The sequence below is a fragment of the Dasypus novemcinctus genome, chromosome 3, assembly GCF_030445035.2.
Source record: "Dasypus novemcinctus isolate mDasNov1 chromosome 3, mDasNov1.1.hap2, whole genome shotgun sequence".
NCBI lineage: Eukaryota > Metazoa > Chordata > Mammalia > Cingulata > Dasypodidae > Dasypus > Dasypus novemcinctus.
The window spans coordinates 95,254,531-95,273,970 of NC_080675.1; the positions used below are offsets into that span (position 1 = coordinate 95,254,531).

General features: G+C 41.9%; 1 non-coding gene and 1 pseudogene across 1 annotated transcript; both read left to right on the forward strand.

Moving 5' to 3' along the window:
* The first annotated feature begins 261 nt into the window (after positions 1-261).
* LOC111761585 (putative monooxygenase p33MONOX pseudogene) lies at positions 262-1,052 on the forward strand (annotated as a pseudogene).
* An 18,018-nt stretch (positions 1,053-19,070) lies between these two features.
* Positions 19,071-19,212, forward strand: LOC111761592 (small nucleolar RNA SNORA57). The gene has a single exon (XR_002794920.2). It is a non-coding gene; the product is annotated as a small nucleolar RNA SNORA57 (small nucleolar RNA).
* Positions 19,213-19,440: the final 228 nt, after the last annotated feature.

Below are 19,440 nucleotides of genomic sequence, written 5' to 3' on the forward strand. Positions count from 1 at the left end.
GAAGTCACAGCATCTAGAAAGATGTAGATCCTTAGAGCTTCTTTGGTGCCAGACCTTGGGCCACAGGCAGCCCTGTGACAGTGGAGGAGCAGAACCTCTGGATGGACTCTTCCAGAGAAGCCTTTCTAATTTGCAACAGCCTGAACAACATTCCTTATTAACATCTGTCTGTAAGCATAATCATCACATCATTTCACTATAGTGGCAGGGACTCAGCTCTGGAATTCTGTCTATAAAAGGCACCTAGATCCCAGTCTTTCAATGGCTTTGAGAAAACCAGAAGTACCTGCTCTTGAGCCCCTCTAGGCAAGACGTCCCTGCCCATCAGGTTATGCCACTGGGCATTCAGCTATGATGATGCCCTCAAGGATCCATGCCCATGACTCCTCCTCCATCAGACATATCAGCATCCCCTGGAAGAAGCCAGTGACTACAGAGCGCAGGTATCAGCACCTCACCAAGGCGGAGGAAGGAGAGGTCAGTGTATCCTGCTGTGACCCTATCACCAAACAGTGGCAGTGTGGACAAGGTCCCAGTGGTGAACACTAAAGCTACACATGTCATCATGAGTTCTCTGATGACAAAAACTAAAGTTACAGAGTAAAGAGATAATAAAAGAAGAAAAGCAGCCTGCATCAGCCTAGTCTACTTCAAGCAGCAACCCCACTTTTCCCCTAAGCAGAAACCTAGAGGCTAGTTCACTTCTGGTTCTTCCACAGCTTTACCTAGCCCAAATTCTAGCATGATGGATTCCGGAAATGAGGATAAATCCAGAAACTTGCCTGAAAAGTAGAGCCTCTTTGGACCAAGATCCCTCCAGAACTCTTATTTGACAGGCTTGACCTACAGAGGATCTCTGTAGGTCAGAGGAGCTCAGAAGCCCTCTCCAATGCAACTGATCTGTGTACAAGACACCTGCATGGCTGAGGACCCAGCAGTCTTTCAGGCAACCCAAGATGAATATACCAGTGAAGGAAGGAAAGAAACAGTTGGCAAAGACCCATAATCTCAAACACCATGACTTGAATGTGTTCATGCTCACTGGATTCTAGAGTGCTTTCTATTCCAGGGACTCTGGATAAAGGGTGTATTGCTCCCCACCCCTTTTTTTGTTGGCTCTGGCATGGAAAAGGTATATTTTTTGAAAACCTTTTAAACTGGGGCTAGAGACGGAGACATATTTGGCTTTTGAGAAATATGAGTGCAAAGTTTGTCTTTATTGTGTGGAAGAAGTCATTTTGTACTACTTTAGTTAAAAATTAGACTAACTGATCTCAGGGTGATGTATTGTGGCCCTCATAACCTATTTTTATATCATTTACCCTAGACAAGAACTTTAATTATGGTTTACTAGGTAAATAATGCTTGTGATGTTCCAAAACCCAGGTTTCTTGATTTCTTTACAACTACAATGTGAGTATTAACAAATCTTGGAGTAGTGATGTTCACTGACTAGTTTAGCAACGCTGGCCCTCTGACACTGTGCTGGTATTGTGCCCTGGCCTTGTTAATGAGGGGGACCTAAGATCTGGTTGAGATCCCAATACAGTTAAAAGTCAGACTTGGCAGGGTCCCTTCTTCCTATTGAAACTGGACTCTCCTGGCCTTTTAGGGCCAGGTCACTGCATCCTGCAGCCAGTGCTTTACATGGTACCTCTTGTGTCAGTGCTGTTGGAGGAATATTTCTCTTTGATGTGTCACAGAGCAAACACTAGGTCTTGCATATCCTTTCTTGCACCTCAAAGTGAGATCAATTTAACTCCAATTTGTTTGAAAATTTCCTAAGGGAAAATATTCAGTGTTTGGTATAGATAAATGGATGTTTAAGCTTTTTTAAAGTCAGGAAGATAGTAAGCTTAGTTAGATTACAATCTTGAGGTTTGCGTGAAACAATTGTTAACCTATTTTTTTATTTGAATTTTTTAACTTTATTTTAAAGAAGTTTTAGATTATAAAAAAAGTTCCATTGAAAATATAGGGGATTCCGATTTGGTTCCATCGTGGTGTCAATGCAGGAACAAATACAGAAAGAACTGTTTACTTTGTAAAATGGCCCACCTCCAAGGATGACTTTAAATAAAAAAGATGTTTAGAATTCAATTAAATAGTGGATCGTAGATATGGAAGGTACACCAGGTACCTTATATGAAGGGGAAATTTTTCAACTTCTATTTAAGCTTAAAAGTTAATATCCTTTGACTCTCCTCAGGTCATGTTTACTGGTGAAAATATTCCTGTTCATCCACATGTTTATAGCAAGGTTCATATCTGTTTATCCATTCTAACAGAAATCTGGTCCCCAACACTCTCACTCCAATCAGTTTGTCTTAGAATTTTTAGCATGCTTTTCAGCTAAGCCACGTCAGTTGAGCCACATCTGCTTCCCTGAATCACCCTTTCTGGCCTGATATAAAACTCAGTTGATCACTGTAGCAGTTTGATATGGTTATGAATTCCAAAAATAGATATTGGATTATGTTTGTAATCTGATCTGTACCTGGGCCTGATTGAGTTATGATTAGGGCTTTAATTGGGCCACATCATTAGGGCACTGAGTCTCCACCTTTCTGTGGGTGGGGACTCACAGATAAAAGGCATGGCAAAGGACAGAGTTACGGGTTTCTGATGTTGGAGTTTTGATGTTGGAGTTTGATGCTGAAGACTTAAACTGGAGCCCCAGGAAGTAAGTTCACAGAGGAAAGAGAAGCCAGCCCCAGGAAGAAAGGAAACTTGAACCTAGAGAAAAACAAGCCCCAAGAACATAGGAACCTAGAAAGCCTGAACCCTCACAGACGTTGACAGCCATCTTGCTCCAAATAGACTTTGGTGAGGGAAGTAACTTATACTTTATGGCCTGGTATCTGTAAGCTCCTACCCCAAAAATACCCTTTATAAAAACCAACCAATTTCTGGTATTTTGCATCAGCTCTCCATTTGGCTGACTAATACAACCATGATAAATAATTATTTTAATGTGTTGTTGGATTCAGTTGGTAAATATTTTGTTGAGGATTTTTGCATCATATTCATTAGGGAAATTGGTCTGTAATTTTCTTTTTTCATAATATCTTTACTTGGCTTTGGTATTAGGGTGATATTGGCTTCATAGAATGAGTTTGGTAGCATTCTTTCCTGTTCAGTTTTTGGAAGAGCTTAAGTAAGATTGGTATTAAATCTTTTTTGAATGCGTGGTAGAACTCACTGGGAAACTATCTGGTCCTGGGCTTGTCATTTTGGGAGTATTTGATGACTGTTTCAATCTCTTTACTTGTGATTGGTTTGGTTTTTTTTGTTTTTTGTTTTTTAAAGATTTATTTATTTATTTATTTCTCATGTATCATGTATCTTGGAACATCCTGGTTAGGTGGAGATATATTTTTTTAAAGATTTATTTTATTTGCTTACCTCCCTCCACCCCCTTGTTGTTTGCACTTGCTGTGTCTGCTCATATTCCCTGTTTCTTTAGGAGCCACCAAGAACTGAACCCAGAACCTCTGTTTGGGAGAGAGGTGCCTAATCACTTAAGCCACCTCCATTCCCTGCTTTTTGTTGTGTCTCTCATTATGTTTTCCCTCATGTCTCTTGTTGCATCATCTTGTCACCTCAGTTCACCATGCCTGCCCATTGCGCCAGCTTGCCATCCTGCTCATCCTCTTTAGGAGGCACCAGGAACCTCTGTTCTCTGCTTTGTTGTCTCTCATTATGTTGTCTCTCATTATGTTTGTTTGTCTCTCATTATGTTTTTCCTCTTGTGTCTCTTGTTGTGTCAGCTCCCCATGCATGCCCATGGCCCCAGTTCGCTGTCTTCTTTAGGAGGCACTGGGAACTGAACCATGGACTTCCCATGTGGTAAGCAGGAACCCAATCTCTTGAGCCATATCCACTTTCCTTATAAATTTTTTCTTATTATTTCTTCCTGATGAATAACCCCTTTTATTAATATATAATGTCCTTCCTTGTCTTTAATAACATCTTTAATAACAATTTTGCTTTTAAAGTCTATTTCATCTGATATAAGTATAGCTACTCCAGGTTGTTGTTGTTGTTGTTGTTTTTGTTATTGCATGTGTGGAATATCTTTTTCCAGCCTTTCACCTTCAATCTATTGGTATCTTTGAGTCTAAGGTGAGCCTCTTGTAGATAGCATATAGATGGCTCATATTTTCTTATCCCTTCTGTCAGTCTATGTCTTTTCATTGGAGAATTTAATCCATTAACATTGAATGTTATTACTGTAAAGGCAGTTTTTATTTCATCAATTTTTCCCCTCCCCTCCCTCCCCTCCTTCTTCCCCCACCCTGCTGTTTTTGCTGTCTGTATCCATTCGCTGTATGATTTTCTGTATCTATTTCTCTTTTTTTGTCTTCTCTTCTCGTTTTTCTTCTCTAAGATTCACTGAGATTCAATCCTGGGGACCTCTGATGTGGAGAAAGGTTTCCTGTCACTTGTGCCACCTCAGTTCCTGGTTTCTGCTACACTTCACCTTTTTTTTTTTTTTAATATTTATTTATATATTTATTTCTCTCCCCTTCTCCACCCTGCCCCAGTGGTCTGTTCTCTGTGTCTATTTGCTGCATGTTCTTTGTCCGCTTCTGTTGTTGTCAGCAGCGATGGGAATCTGTGTTTCTTTTTGTTACGTCATCTTGTTGTGTCAGCTCTCTGTGTGTGTGGTGCCATTCCTGGGCAGGCTGCACTTTCTTTTGCACTGGGCAGCTCTCCTTACAGGGCGCACTCCTTGCGCATGGGGCTCCCCTATGCAGGGACACCCCTGTGTGGCATGGCATTCCTTGTGCGCATCAGCACTGCGCATGGGCCAGCTCCACATGGGTCAAGGAGGACCGGGGTTTGAACCGTGGACCTCCCATGTGGTAGATGGATGTCCTAACCACTGGGCCAAGTCCACTTCCCTGCACTTTACCTTGACTCTCCTCTTCGTCTCTATTTTGTTGCATCATCATCTTGCTGTGTGACTCATTTGTGTGGGCACTGGCTTACTGTGCAGGCACTTGACTTGCCATAAGGGCACTCAGTTCACCACACAGGCACTCGTGTGGGCACTCAGCTCACAATGCAGAAACTCAGCTCACCATACAGGCACTGGCTCACCATGCAGGCACACTTCCTCTTTTTTCTTTTTTAATGAGGAGACCCCAGGGATCAAACCCGGGTCCTCCCATATGGTAGGCAGAAGCCTTTTCCTTGAGCAACATCTACTTCCCTATTTCACCCATTTTGACTTTTGGGTTTTATCTGTCAGATTTTATTTTCACCATTCTTTTTATACTTTTAGCTACTTTTACTGATATAATCTTCACTTCAAGACTCTCTTCCAAGCCTCTCTCTCCTGTCTTTTCTTTTCAGACTGTAGTATTCCATTTAGTATTTTCTGCAAAGCAGGTCTCTTAGTTACAGACTCTCTCAGTTTCTGTTTATCTGTGAATATTCTAAACTTGCCCTCATTTTTTAAAGACACTCTTGCTGTATATAAGATTTTGGGGGAAGCAGATGTGGCTCAAATTATTGGGAGGTCCAGGGTTCAATTCCCAGGGCCTCCTGGTGAAGGCAAGCTGGCCCACATGGTGAGCTGGCCCAAATGAAAAGCTCACCTGCATGGAGTGTTGACCCACACGGCATGCTGACCTGTGCAGGAGTGCTGGCCAGTGCAGGAGAACTGGCCCACATGGCAAGAACTAGCCCAAGCAGAGAGCTGGTGCAGCAAGATGATGTAACAAAAAGAGACACTGAGGAGAGACAATAAGAAACACAATGGACCAGGAAGATGAGGTGGCACAAGAGATTGAGCACCTCTCTCCCATTCCAGAAGGTCCCAGGATCAATTCCCAGTGCCACCTAAAGAGAAAACAAGCAGACACAGAAGAATGCACAACAAATGGGCACAGAGACCAGACAAACAGGGATGAGGGGTAGGAAATAAATAAGTAAATCTTAAAAAAAAATAAAAGATTCTTGACTGGCAGTTTTTCTCCTGCAGGATCTTAAATATATCATTCTACTTCCCTCTTGCCTCCATGAATTCTGATGAGAAATTCGCACTTAATCTTAGTGGGTATCAATTATATGTTATGAATTACTTTGTATGTTTGCTTTTGGAGGCCATGTCTTCAAGCTCACTGATCGTTTCTTCTGCCTCCTCAAATCTGCTATTATATGCATCCAGTGTGTTTTTAATTTCATTTATTGTGCTTTTTATGCCCATAAGATATGCTATTTTTCTATGTGTGCTTTCAAATTCTTCTTTATGCTCACCTAGTGTCTTCTTAATATCCTTAATCTATTTAGCCATCTCATTGAAGTTACTAAGGAGATTTGTTTGAACATCTATGATTAGTTATCTCAACTCCTTTATGTCATCTGGAGGCTTATCTTCTTCCTCTGATTGGGTCATATCTTCCTGTTTCCTGGTATGGATTATAATTTTTTGTTTGTGTCTTTGCATCCAGCCTACTAGATGTATTTATTATGGTGCAGTTTCTCTCTTTAGTTTAGGGCCTTCTTGCCCCTTCTCCATTGCTGGTTGTGTAGTAGGAGCCAAGGATGTAGTTGGTACTGTAAGCTGTGGAGGCTGAAGCTGCCCGCATTGTTCCAGGAAGCAATGAAGCTTCTCCCACCTTTCTCCTCTGCCAGGGGTATGGAGAGAGCTGTAAACATTTGTAATAATCTAAGATGTTCAGGCCAAAACCATCTGTAGTTTCCCAGAGAGACTGATGAAACCTCACATCCCTTCCTCCCCTGCCTGAGGTAAGGATGGAGCTGCAGGTGTGAGCAACAATTTATGTTGTGCATGTCCAAAATGATGGCAGTTGCTCAGGTAGACTAACATAACACCAGCCTCCCTCCTCCCCTGCCAGAGGAGAGAATGGACCCTCTGGAGTGCCCAACAATCTAATCCATGTGGGTCAAATGTGCCTGCAGCTTCCCTGAGAGGATGAAGACGTACTTTCCCTTCTGCCCTTTAAGGGTGGGGATGGAACCACAAGAACCAAACAGTTCAGTCTGTGTACACCAAAACCGCCTGTTATTGCCTGGAGAGGCTGAGGAAATACCAGCCCCCTCCTATCCTATTGGGGGGTGTGGGTGGATCCACAGGGGCTCAACAGTTCTGTCCGAGAAAGCCGAAAGTAACTGCCATTGCCCAGTGAGTCTGAGAAAACAGCAGCCCCCTCCTATCCTATTGGGGGTAGGGTTGGATCCACAGTTACCCACCAGTTCAGTCCATTCAAGCCAAAAGTGCCTGCCATTGCCCAGAAGGGCTGAGGAAACACAGCTCCCTTCCTATCCAACTTGGGAGTGGGGATGAAGCTACAAGTGTCCAACTATTCACTCAATATGGGCCAAAAGCACCTGTAGTTACCTGGAGAGGCTGGGGAAACACAGTTCCCTCTTGTCCTATCAGGGGTAGGGGGTGGACCATAGGTAATCAATCACCAAGTTCATGCAGGCCAAAAGTGCCTGCATAGCCAATTGATTTTTGACAAAGGTGCCATGTCCTCTCAATAGGGATACTCTCTTCAACAAATGGTGCTGAGGAAAGTGGATGTCCATATGCAAAATAATAAAGGTGGACTCCTACCTCAACACCATATACAAAAATTAACTTAAATTGAATCAAAGACCTAAATATAGCACAAAAACTATAAAATTCCTACAAGAAAGCCCAGGGAAGCATCTTCAGCACTTTGTGTTAGACAATGCTTCTAAGAGTTTATGCCCAAAGCACAAGTACCAAAAGAAGGAATAGATAAATGGGAGGGACTAATAAAAATTTTAAACTTTTGTGCACAAAGGACTTTATCATGAAAGTAAAGACAACCTACTGAATGGGAGAAAATATTAAACTACATATCCAATGAGGGTTTAATATCCAGAATATGTAAAATAATCCCTCAACTCAATAAAAAGGCAAACAACTCAATTTTAAAATGAGCAAAAGACTTGAACAGACATTTTCCAAAGAAGACAAATTGACAAAAAGCACATGAAAAGATGTTCAACATCACTATTAGGGTTGGTGGACGTGGCCCAGTGGTTAGGGCGTCCGTCTACCACATGGGAGGTCCCTGGTTCAAACCCCGGACCTCCTTGACCTGTGTGAAGCTGGCCTACACACAGTGCTGATGCGTGCAAGGAGTGCTGTGCCACACAAGGGTGGCTCCGCGTAGAGGAGGCCCACAAGCAAGGAGTGTGCCCCATAAGGAAAGCCGCCCAGCGCGAAAGAAAGTGCAGCCTGCCCAGGAAGGGTGCCACACACACAGAGAGCTGACACAACAAGATGACGCAAAAAAAAGAGACACAGATTCCCATGCTGCTGACAACAACAGAAGCAGACAAAGAACATGCGGCAAATGGACACAGAGAACAGACAACTGGTGGGGGGCAGGGAAGGGGAGAGAAATAAATTAAATAAATCTTTAAAAAAAAAAAACATGGGAAATGGACTTGGCCCAGTGGTTAGGGTATCTGCCTACCACATGGGAGGTCCAAGGTTCAAACCCACATGGAGCTGGCCCACACACAGTGCTGATGCATGCAAGGAGTGCTGTGCCATGCAGGGGTGTCCCCCGCATAGGGGAGCCCAAAGCACAAGGAGTGTGCCTCCGTAAGGGAGCTGCCCAATGCAAAAGAAAGTGCAGCCTGCCCAAGAATGATGCCACACATGGAAAGTTGACACAAGATGACACAACAAAAAGAGACACAGATTCCCGGTGCCCCTGATAAGGATAGAAGCGGTCAGGTAGAGAACACACAGTGAATGGACACAGAGAGCAGACAACTCCGGGGCGGGGGGGGAAGGGGGAAGAGGAGAGAAATAAATAAATAAATAAATCTTTAAAAATAAATAAATAAATAAAGATGGGGTCTCTTTAAAAAAAAAAAACCACAATGAGATACCATCTCACACCAATTAGATTGACTATTTTAAAAAACGGAAAATAACAAGTGTGGGAGAGATGCAGAGAAATAGGAACACTCATTCATTGTTGGTGGGAATATAAAATGGTACAGTTGCTGTGGAAGACAGTTTGGCAGTTCCTCAAAATGTTAAGTATAGAATTACCACATGACCTGGCAATCCCACTTCTAGGTATACACCCAAAAGAATTGAAATCAGGGGCTCAAGCAGATATTTGCACACTGATGTTTATAGTAGCATTATTCACAATTTCCAAAAGATGAAAGCAACCCAAGCATCCATCAACAGAGGAATGGATAAAGAAAATATGGTATATATACACAATGGAATATTATTCAGCCATAAAAAGGAATGAAGTTCCAATACAGCATGATGAACCTTGAAGACATCATGTTGAGTAAAATAAGCAAACACAAAAGGACAAATATTGTATGATCTCAGTGATAATGTTGTTAGAATAAGTACTTAGAATAAACAAATTCATTGAATCAGAAACTAGAATATAGGTTACCAGGGGCCGGGGTGAGGTTAGAGAATGGAGAGTTAATGCTTAAATTGTACAAAGTTCCTATTTGGATTGATGGAAAAGTTTTGGTAATGGACAGTGGTGATAATAGCACAACATTGTGAACATAATTAACAGCACAAAATTATATATTTGAATGTGGTTAAAAGGGAAAATTCTAGGTTGTAAATATGTTACTAGAATAAAATTTTTAAAAAATCATAGTTTTGTACAACACAAACATTGAACCCTATTGTAAACAATGGACTATAGTTAATAATACAATTATAAAAATGCTCTTTCATGAATTGTAATGAATGTACCACACTAACACAAGGTGTTAATAATAGGGTGTTATATGGAAACTCTATTTTATGCATGATTTTTCTGTAAACCTACAATTCCTCTATTTTTAAAAACAATTTTTTGAAAGCCATAGGACTCTGTAACAAAAACAGTGAACTCTAATGTAAACCATGGACTATAGTGAATATTACAATTATTAAAATATTATTTTATCAGTTATAACAAACGTACCATACTCTTGCAAGGTGTTAATCATAGGCTTGTGTATGTGAACTCAGTATTTTATACATGACTTTTCTGTAACCTACAGCCTCTTTAATTTAAAAAATCTTTAAAAATTTAATGTCTTCATCTTCCTAATTTATTTAACTCTTAATAAAATCACAGCATGATGCTATAACCAAATATATAGAAATTTAGTCATATAAATTTCATGCAATTATATATCTATAAATATTCAAAAATCTTAAGACAAATGCCAGATGTATGCTTTCTAATGAAACTCTTTGAAAGCATTCCTTCAATCCCAGGAGGAAGGAAAAGATAATCCACTATCAACACTGTTAAGTTAACATTGTTCTGGAAGCACTAGACAAAGTTAAAAAAATTAAGGAGAAAACATTCGGAAGCAGGATCAGAAGATGAAGTGTTTTTTCCAAAGGATAACATTGTGAAGGCCCCTTCCCTCTCTGCGCCCCCCTCCCCCACCACCGCCCAAAGACTAAACTGGTTAGAGGGTACATCCCTGGATATCAGTGAGTGAGCACACTAAGTGGGGACCAGATACTACCGACCTCATAAAGCTTGGCAAACCACATCTCACAGCTTAGGTGACTTCCCAGGGAAAAGAAAGCAAAGGTGTAAATCCTGAATATGACAGGAATGACTAAGAATTACCAAATTTCATGGAGTTTATCTGTACCTGACTCAATTAAGGTGGGGTTTTTTTAAATATTTTCAGTTAAGTTTTTTGCATCAGTTAGAATAAGGGTTCCAGGTAAAAGAATATACATTTTAGAAAACCCAAGGTTACATTTTTTGCCCATCTGTGAAAGCAGCGCACACTTTATGGGCAAATGACAAAAACAGATTTACAGAGAAAGAAAGACAAATGGATTTTAAACATGAAAAGATGAGCAAATTCATTCACAATAAAATAGTTAGATGCCATTTTTAAAGATGTAATTTTTTTATTTCTCTCCCCCACACACTTCATTGTTATCTTTGTGTGTGTGTGCTCTCTGTCTACTCGTCTTCATTTTTTTTCAGGCGGCTCCGGGAATGGAACCCAGGACCTCCCATGTGATAGGCAGGTCCCCAAGGACTTGAGTCACATTCGCTTCCAGAGATGCCATTTTTAAATGGCAGGTTAGCAAAGATAAAAATTTTGATAATAATCTGTTGACCAGATATCCATCAAAATTTAAGTGGTACATAACCTTTAACTCCTGCAGTTTATCCTACAGATACCCTTGTACATAAGGAAAAAAATGTATGTGCAAGACAATTCATAGCAGTATTGCCTGTAGAAACAAAACATTGGTATCAACCAAAAAGTCCAGTTAAATAAATTATAGTACCAGTTAAATAAATTATGGCACATGGATATAAGGAAACATTATGCAGCCATTAAAATAATTAGGTATTAATATTGAAAATTATATTCTGAAATAGTATGATCTCCAAGATATATAGTTAACTGAGAAATGCAAGGTGCAGAAAAATGGATATGGCTTATTGACATTTTTACAAGTTGAAAACATTTTGAAGAATTCTCTAGAACACTCAAGTACCTGTTAAGTGTAGTTGCCTCTGGGAAGAAAAGTCAATGATATCTTACTGTGATTTTAAGTGCCTTTCTTTAATTACAAGTGAAGTGGGCTACTTTTTCATATGTTTATAATCAGAATCTATTTGTATTTCTTTTTATTTGAACCCTCTGTTTATGATTGGGCCCATGGTAATAGTTTTAAGGATGCAAAGCCTGATGGAAAAAAATTATCAGTAAAGTAATACCATGTCCTTTTGGTTAATCTTGAGGATTATGTCCTAAAATTTTGCCATATCCTCACTGCTATGGGCCTTAGCAGATAGTCCTTTGGTGGGGAAAGATGAAGCTGCTTCCAAAGGACTCTTTATTGCTAGTTTTAATTCTAGGCCTGGTGGAGTCCACCTTCTCTGACACAGTATAGTTCAAGGAACAAATACTTCTGACCTAGCACCTTGATTCCAAGAGAGAAAAAAAGTACAATTATTGAGATATCATGAAAAAGAAAGGCAAAAAATTCCAATTTGTCCAATATGCATTAAGATCCTGACCTCTTTGCCTCGATCAACAGAGAAAACAAGGGAGCCCCAGATGCCTTCCTCTTCCCACCTCCCAAAACTCATGGTCCTGCCACTCTTACCTGACCAAAGTCCAGCAATGAGGAGGCAAATGTGACTCAAGCATTTGGGATCCTGCCTAACACATGAGAGGTCCCGGGTTCAGTTCCCAGTGCCTCCTAAAGAAGATGATCAGGACAATGACCTGGCATGACAGACTGATGCAACAAGATGATGCAATGAGATGACACAACAAAGAGACACAACAAGGAAACACAATGAAAGACCCAACAAGCAGGGAGTGGAGGTGGCTCAAGTGATTGGGCATCGCCTTCCCACATGGGAGGTCCCAAGTTTGGTTCCCAGTGCCTCCTAAAAAGAAGAAAACTGCCTCAGAGAGCAAACAGCAAGTACAAACAACAAGGGGCAAGGGGTTGGAATTAATAAATAAAAATCTTTTTAAAAATCCAACAATGGTTCCTCTTTTCATTCAGAACAAAAGCTAAAGTCCTTACAATGTCTTTGGGAACCCCTGTTACCAGTCTAGTCTCATTTCCTAATAATTTCTGCCTTGTTCACTCTACTCCAGTTACACAGCCCTTCTGTTTCTAGATCTCTCCAGGTATGTTTCTGAGCCCTCTGAGAGCAATGCTCTTCCCCCAGATACCTGGGCTAACTCCCTTACCTCCCTCAAGTATTTTTATCAAATGTCATCTCAGGCCTACCCTGCTCACCCTATTTAAGATAACACCATTCCAAACCTTACCCACCAACCCTACTCCAGATTCTCTTCACACTGCTATACCTCTTCTTATATCTAACATACAATATACCTTATCTAACGTACAATATGACTCACATATCATCTTATTTTTCGAGACATCTATGATAAATATCACATAATGGGTTGGCTTAAGCATCAGGAATTTATTGGCTTATAATTTCAGAGGCCAGAGTTCAAATCAAGGCATTGGCTAGAAGGATTGCTTCCTCCAGGAACCAGTAGCATTCTGGCTAGCCAACTGGCCATCATTGGGTTCTTGGCTTTCTTGCCACATGGTGATGCCCTCTCCATTCTCTTCTGGGTTCTGTTGACTTCTGGTTTCCAGCTCTTTCCCATGCCTGTCTCTTTATAAGGCCTCCAGTAATAGTATTAAGACCCACCCTGATTCAATTGACCACACCTTAACTAAAAATAGCATCCTCAAAAGGTTCTACTTGCAATGGGTTCACACCCACAGGAATGGGATTAAGATTAAGAACATGTGTTTTCTAAGGTACATTGCTCAGTCTACCACATATATTTCTTATTGTTTCACAAGCATGTAAATTGCATGAGGGCTGGAATCTTTATCCATATTGTTATTGAGATGTATTCCAAATGCCTGGCCCAGTAGAAACTGAGGAAATATTTGCAGAATGAGTGAATGTTGTCACCATCTTCTCATTTGGGTAACCACTTAAGCTGGCCTCATAAACTGCTTGCTCGCCAGTGGTTAGATTAGCTACAGCTGAGTCAGATTCTCTCTTCAGGTCCAATCAACTATGGCACTGGAGGTAAGAAAGGTTGCATAACCACCTTTTTGTATGGAGCTTCTCAGAAAGCATACTCTGCAGTGTCTGTGGATGAAGTCATTTCCCTTTAGACTGTGTGTGTGGAAGGCATCTGGAGGGAGCAAGTTTTCGCACTGATGTTCTGTTAGACTAGAGGCGTATTTAAGGCACATACAACTTTTAATTTCAGTAGTCACAAGACAGCCCACTGCAATATAAGACCAATGGAAATATATATACTTGGTGAGTTGTGAGAACTGTTGGCATGTACTCCAAAGGCATTTATAGATTTAATTAATGGATTTAGTCCCAGAAGTCTTCTTACTAGTTTTCCCAAAACTTACAAAGTTCCTATCACTATCTCCTCCTCTTCAACCCCATTTCAACCAACTTCTTCACCCCAAAAGCACTGATTCTTTTTCTTATACCCTTGAAATCTGGGGCCACAAATAGGTCAGTATATACACTCTTCACCAATCTGAAAAGGGAAGATGACGTTTAGGTTTTCAGGTAGTATAGTTTATTTGCATGTTTCCATATGCCCAGGTATCTTAATTCAGGTTCTCCAAAAGCAGACTAAGTCAGAGTCAAGAGAGCAGGCCCAGAGTGATAAGGGAGGTGGATTGGGTAGGAAGAGCCTCGACTGCTGTGTAGCTCTGAGAAAGTCTCAGCCAACCCAATGGGGAGCTCCAGTGCAAAGACTGCCTGAAGAGGAATTAGGCAGAAATGGCCTGACCCTAGTCCCCCGCTATGCTGGGCATTGACTGAGAACTGCCCAACTCAAATGCTAGAGGAGATCCCAAAGGTGCTGCAGGTGGAGGCTGTCCATTAACAGCACCTTTGCAGCTGATGAGCAAGATCTTTCTTGAAGAAAGATCCCAGAGGCAACTCCATGACTGCCACACCAGAGATTGTAAATGTTTCATTCTGCAATTTTGAGATGACACATTGACCCATTTACTACCTGTTGTCCACAAGGGACTATGGTTGTGAGTGGGATTCTTATGCCCAAATGAGAGAGAGGGATAAAGAGTTGCCCAAGAAACTGAAAAAGAGACTCTGAGCTTGGTTCCCTCAGACAGGGTGAGAAGGAAAGCATCTCAAGGTCTGTGCTATACAGGGAAGTTATGTCAACCAACGTAGTGTTACATTGCCATTGCCCTTGCTCTGGTAAATATTTCCAAGAATGATTTAAAGGTTTTTTCCAATCGCATAGCATTTTGGTTTTATGTTTATTTACTTATCTTGGTAAAATTAATATGAGCACAAGGTAAAAAAAATAAACTCATACAGAAGAGCTTATAAGAAAAGCAGCAGTCCTTTGCCCCACCATCTATCCCTCCCCAGAGTTTTTTAACTGATTTTTAAATTTTATTTCTTCTGGTAGTTATCTAACTCTGAGCAATATGCTGACTTATCTATTTCTTAATTTTTTTTTTTAAGATTTATTTATTTATTTATTTCTCTCCCCTTCCTTCCCCCCACCCCAGTTGTCTGTTCTCTGTGTCTATTTGCATCTTCTTTGTCCGCTTCTGTTGTTGTCAGCGGCACAGGAATCTGTGTTTCTTTTTGTTGCATCATCTTGTTGTGTCAGCTCTCCGTGTGTGCAGCACCATTCCTGGGCAGGCTGCACTTGCTTTCATGCTGGGCAGATCTCCTTACAGGGCGCACTCCTTGCGCGTGGGGCTCCCCTATTTGGGGGACACCCCTGCGTGGCAGGGCACTCCTTGCGTGCATCAGCACTGCGCATGGGCCAGCTCCACACAGGTCAAGGAGGCTCAGGATTTGAACCATGGACTTCCCATGTGGTAGACGGACACCCTAACCACTGGGCCAAGTCCGCCACCTCTATTTCTTAATTAATCACTTTTGTCCATTCTGCTTAGTTTCAACACCAATCCATCTTCCCTCCTTTCTTCCAATATAATTCCTGGTGTAGATCTATCATTGTCTTGGTAAGTAGGCAGAGATCTGAGTCTGTTTTGTTCACCACTGTATTCCCAGAACTAGGAAGAGTGCCTGGAACATTGCAGGTGTTCAATAAGTATTTGTTGAATTAATAATATACATAAATCATTTGCCTCTTCACTTTATAAAGGGAGACTTTTGGTACCACTGCCCCTCCCTCCATCTCTCCTTCACCCTGTAGTTCCCAACTTCTGTATTCTGGACTTTTCTATTATTAAAGTTGATATATTCATATTCTGTTCCATAATCATCAGTAGAACTTCATTACTCTGCAGTGATTCCAAACATAGAAAAACATTAAAAAGCATTTACCTAAAGATTATTGCATTACTATGACTATGTAAAACTTTTTACTACCTAGATAAGAATCCTATGTCTACCTATCTTTCATTCAAAAAGGAATGTTCTGGGAAGCAGATTTGGCTCACCTGATAGAGCGTCTGCCTACCACATGGAAGGTCCAGGGTTCAAATCCAGGGCCTCCTGACCTGTGTGATGAGCTGGCCCACGTGCTGTGCTGATGCACACAAGGAGTGCCGTACCACGCAGAGATGTCCCCCGCATAGGGGAGCCCCACGTGCAAAGAGTGCACCCTGTAAGGAGAGCTGCCCCACGCAAAAAAAAGTGCAGCCTGCCCAGGAGTAGCGGCTCACACACAGAGAGCTGACCCAGCAAGATGACGCAACAAAAAAGAGATGCAGTTTCCCAGTGCCGCTGACAAGAATACAAGCAGACACAGAAGAAAACACAGCAAATGGACACAGAGAGCAGAGGGGTGGGGGTCAGGGGAGAGAAATAAATAAAATAAATCTTAAATAAAAAAAGAGCATTCTAATGGATTCTCCTTTTGACATCCTCATTGGCTCAAAAATATGCCAGATTATATTTCATTTAGGTTATATCTGAACAGGTCTGCCTTTTAGAGCTCTTGTTTTATCTGGAGTTTCTGGTTGCCTTCCTCTTTGTTGTTTTACCTTCTTTACTTTACTGTCCATCTTCCTAGTCTTTACATCTATTCTACCTATTACCATCCTCTTCTTTCTTGCTCTCTTTTGGACTGATTTTCTTGTACAGGCTGTTGTTTTTAGTTAGTTACCTTGTTTTCTGGCTTCCCATGCTTTTATATCTGTTTTCCATCTGAAGTTTATTTGCGTCCATGGTGTCCAATAAGAATCTAGTTTTGTCTTTCCTCTTATAGAAAAGCAGTTGCCACTGAAAGGACAAAGAACAAGAGCCAAACCAACAGTAAGGCCCCCATCCTTCCCAGTCAGAAACTGGACTGTGAAGTCACAGATCCTAAACTCCCCCCTACCAATCTCTTCAGGAGAACACTAGTAACCCATATAATACAATGAAAAGATGATGGAATAAAAAAAAAAATCTACAGTGGGGTTGATTCTAAAAGTTGAAAGCTACTTGAAGGGAGCTTTATGCTAATTACATACTCTGAGTTTATTTCCCTGTTCTCCTTAGTAATCAATCACATAATCGAGTTCGTCTTTTTTTTTTTTTAGGACACACAAGCATTGAACCCGGGACCTTGTATATGGGAAGCACACACTCAAACCAATGAGTTACACCTGCTCCCAATGGTTCATCTTTTTAATCAACCAAAATTATTTTTTTTCGTGTCTTCTGCTAAGTTGTGAGGCAGGTGTTCAAGGCAAAGTGGCACCCCTGCCAGAAGCGTGGCCATGGTAGCTGGACCAGTGCCAGGGAAGGGACCCAGCCACTGGAGTGGGTTGGCCCCAGGTCAGCACCATTCCCATCATCTGACAGTAAGGAAAACCTTCCCGCTGGTGTGGGGCAGCTCTGGGCTTTGGTTCAGTAAGAAGGGTGTCCCTCAGTGTGTCACCTCCAGATACCTCTCCAGGAGTCTGTGACTCAGCTCTTCTGGGGAAGGAGAAAAAGGGGCTGGAAGGACTCTGGGAACCCAAACACTCAGAGATATTCATGGCCAACACCTTTGAGAGTTTTATTAAAGTATCATATCGGTAAATGGGTTCACCAGGCCCCTGGAACATACTTCTTTCTGACCCTTTCTTGCCATTCCCCTTATCCACCCTTGGGAATGAAGACCTAAGGAGAAAAGGGAGCCAAACCCCAGAAAAGTATTTAGTATCAGCTCCTGCTCTACAGGGGGGATCGGGAAGGTAGTCATGGCAACACAAAAGGTCACAGAGGTAGCTGGTGGCAAGCCTCTCTCCCCTCCGCCTCTACTAGCCCTCTAACAGACACCCACAGAATGAAACTGCGAGAGAGCAGGGGACGGGGAGTAGGGCCTAGGGATCAATGAGGTGGTCCAGGTTCTGCAGGAGAATCCAAATCAGCTAGGATTGGTCAGACCCCCACGTTGGGAATGGAATGGGAGTGGAGCAGATCAGCAGGCACCCTCAGTGAGAGGTTGGGGAGACTATGCATCCAAGAAAACTGGTTGTTTCCTCACACAGAACAATGGACTTCCAGTGTACCCTGCTTTGGTGGTGACACTTTGGGAATAAGAGCCCTGAGAAGAGATTATATTCAGTGATCCTGGCATAGATGCTGTGGTAGTTGTGAAAGTCAGGGATTCTCAGACACATCTTAGACACACCCTCACAGAAGCCATCTTTCTTAGGGTACCACACTGTGGATAAAGATGTTGTTCTTCAAAGAAAATTCTGCAATGGCCAGCCCTCAAAGCTTCATCATCACATCATAGTAACACTGGGGTCTGCCAGGGACCTCTGTCTTCTTCAAGTCAACATGGAATGGGAGAATTCTCCAGCCTCTGGGAAGTAACATTGATCCATTTGGAAGAGCAAAGGGAGGGTCCACATCAAAAGCATGTTTCCTCTTAGAAAAAGGAGAGGGAAGGAGATGTGGCTCAAGCAATTGAGCTCCCATCTACCACACGGGAGGCCACAGGTTCAGTTCTGGTGCTTCCTGGAGAAGATGACCAAGACACGAACTAGCACAACAGGCAGGCATGGTGAGTTGATGCAACAAGATGATGCAACAAAGAGACACAACAAACCAGGGAGTTGAGGTGGCTCAAGCCAAGTAATTTAGCACCTCTCTCCCAGATGGGAGGTCCCAGGTTCAGTTCCCAGTGCCTCCTAAAGAGAAGATGAGCAAACACAGAGAGCATACAACAAATGGATACAGAGAGCAGACAGTGATTGCAAACAATGAGAGGGGGGAATAAATAAATAAAATAAATCCTTAAAAAATTTTTAAAAAGAGAAAGGTAGCAAAGAGGAAAAATCTCTCCTCCCCCAGAACATACTCAAAAGCCCACACACATACGACTGTAAATTCTCACCTCTTGTCTACATTTATCCCAGAAAATCATTCTAGTCTATCTCCTTCTAACATCCATCTTCCTTCCTTTCTCTCCAAGTCCTCCCACTTTCATTTCCTCTCATTCCACTGGCTTGGCCAAGCATATTCATAATTATCTTCCTTAGCTCTAGATTTATTAAAGAAATTGGGGTAGACCCTCCTTTTCTTTGTGGGGACCAGGCATGCAATCCCAGTCCCCATTATGTATGGAGGCAGAGGAAGAGGACTCCAGCCCCCTTGGCATCATGTGCCAGCAGCTTCCCATCCACTGGTCCTATCCTCGATCACTGGGACATGGCTCCAAGAGCAGGGCAGAACCTATGAGGTCTGGCCAGCTCCACCCCGGGGTGCTTATGGCTTTTCCTTTGATTTCAGGTTTCTTGACTATGCCCCAGGCAGGAATGGTTGTATCCCCTCCTCTCTTTAATCCTGTTGTAATCAATAAAGGCCAATTTGTGTGTGTAAAAAAAAAAATGGGGTAGAAGGAACTATTACTTAAAGAGGTAGCAATCTCCCATCCCCTTAT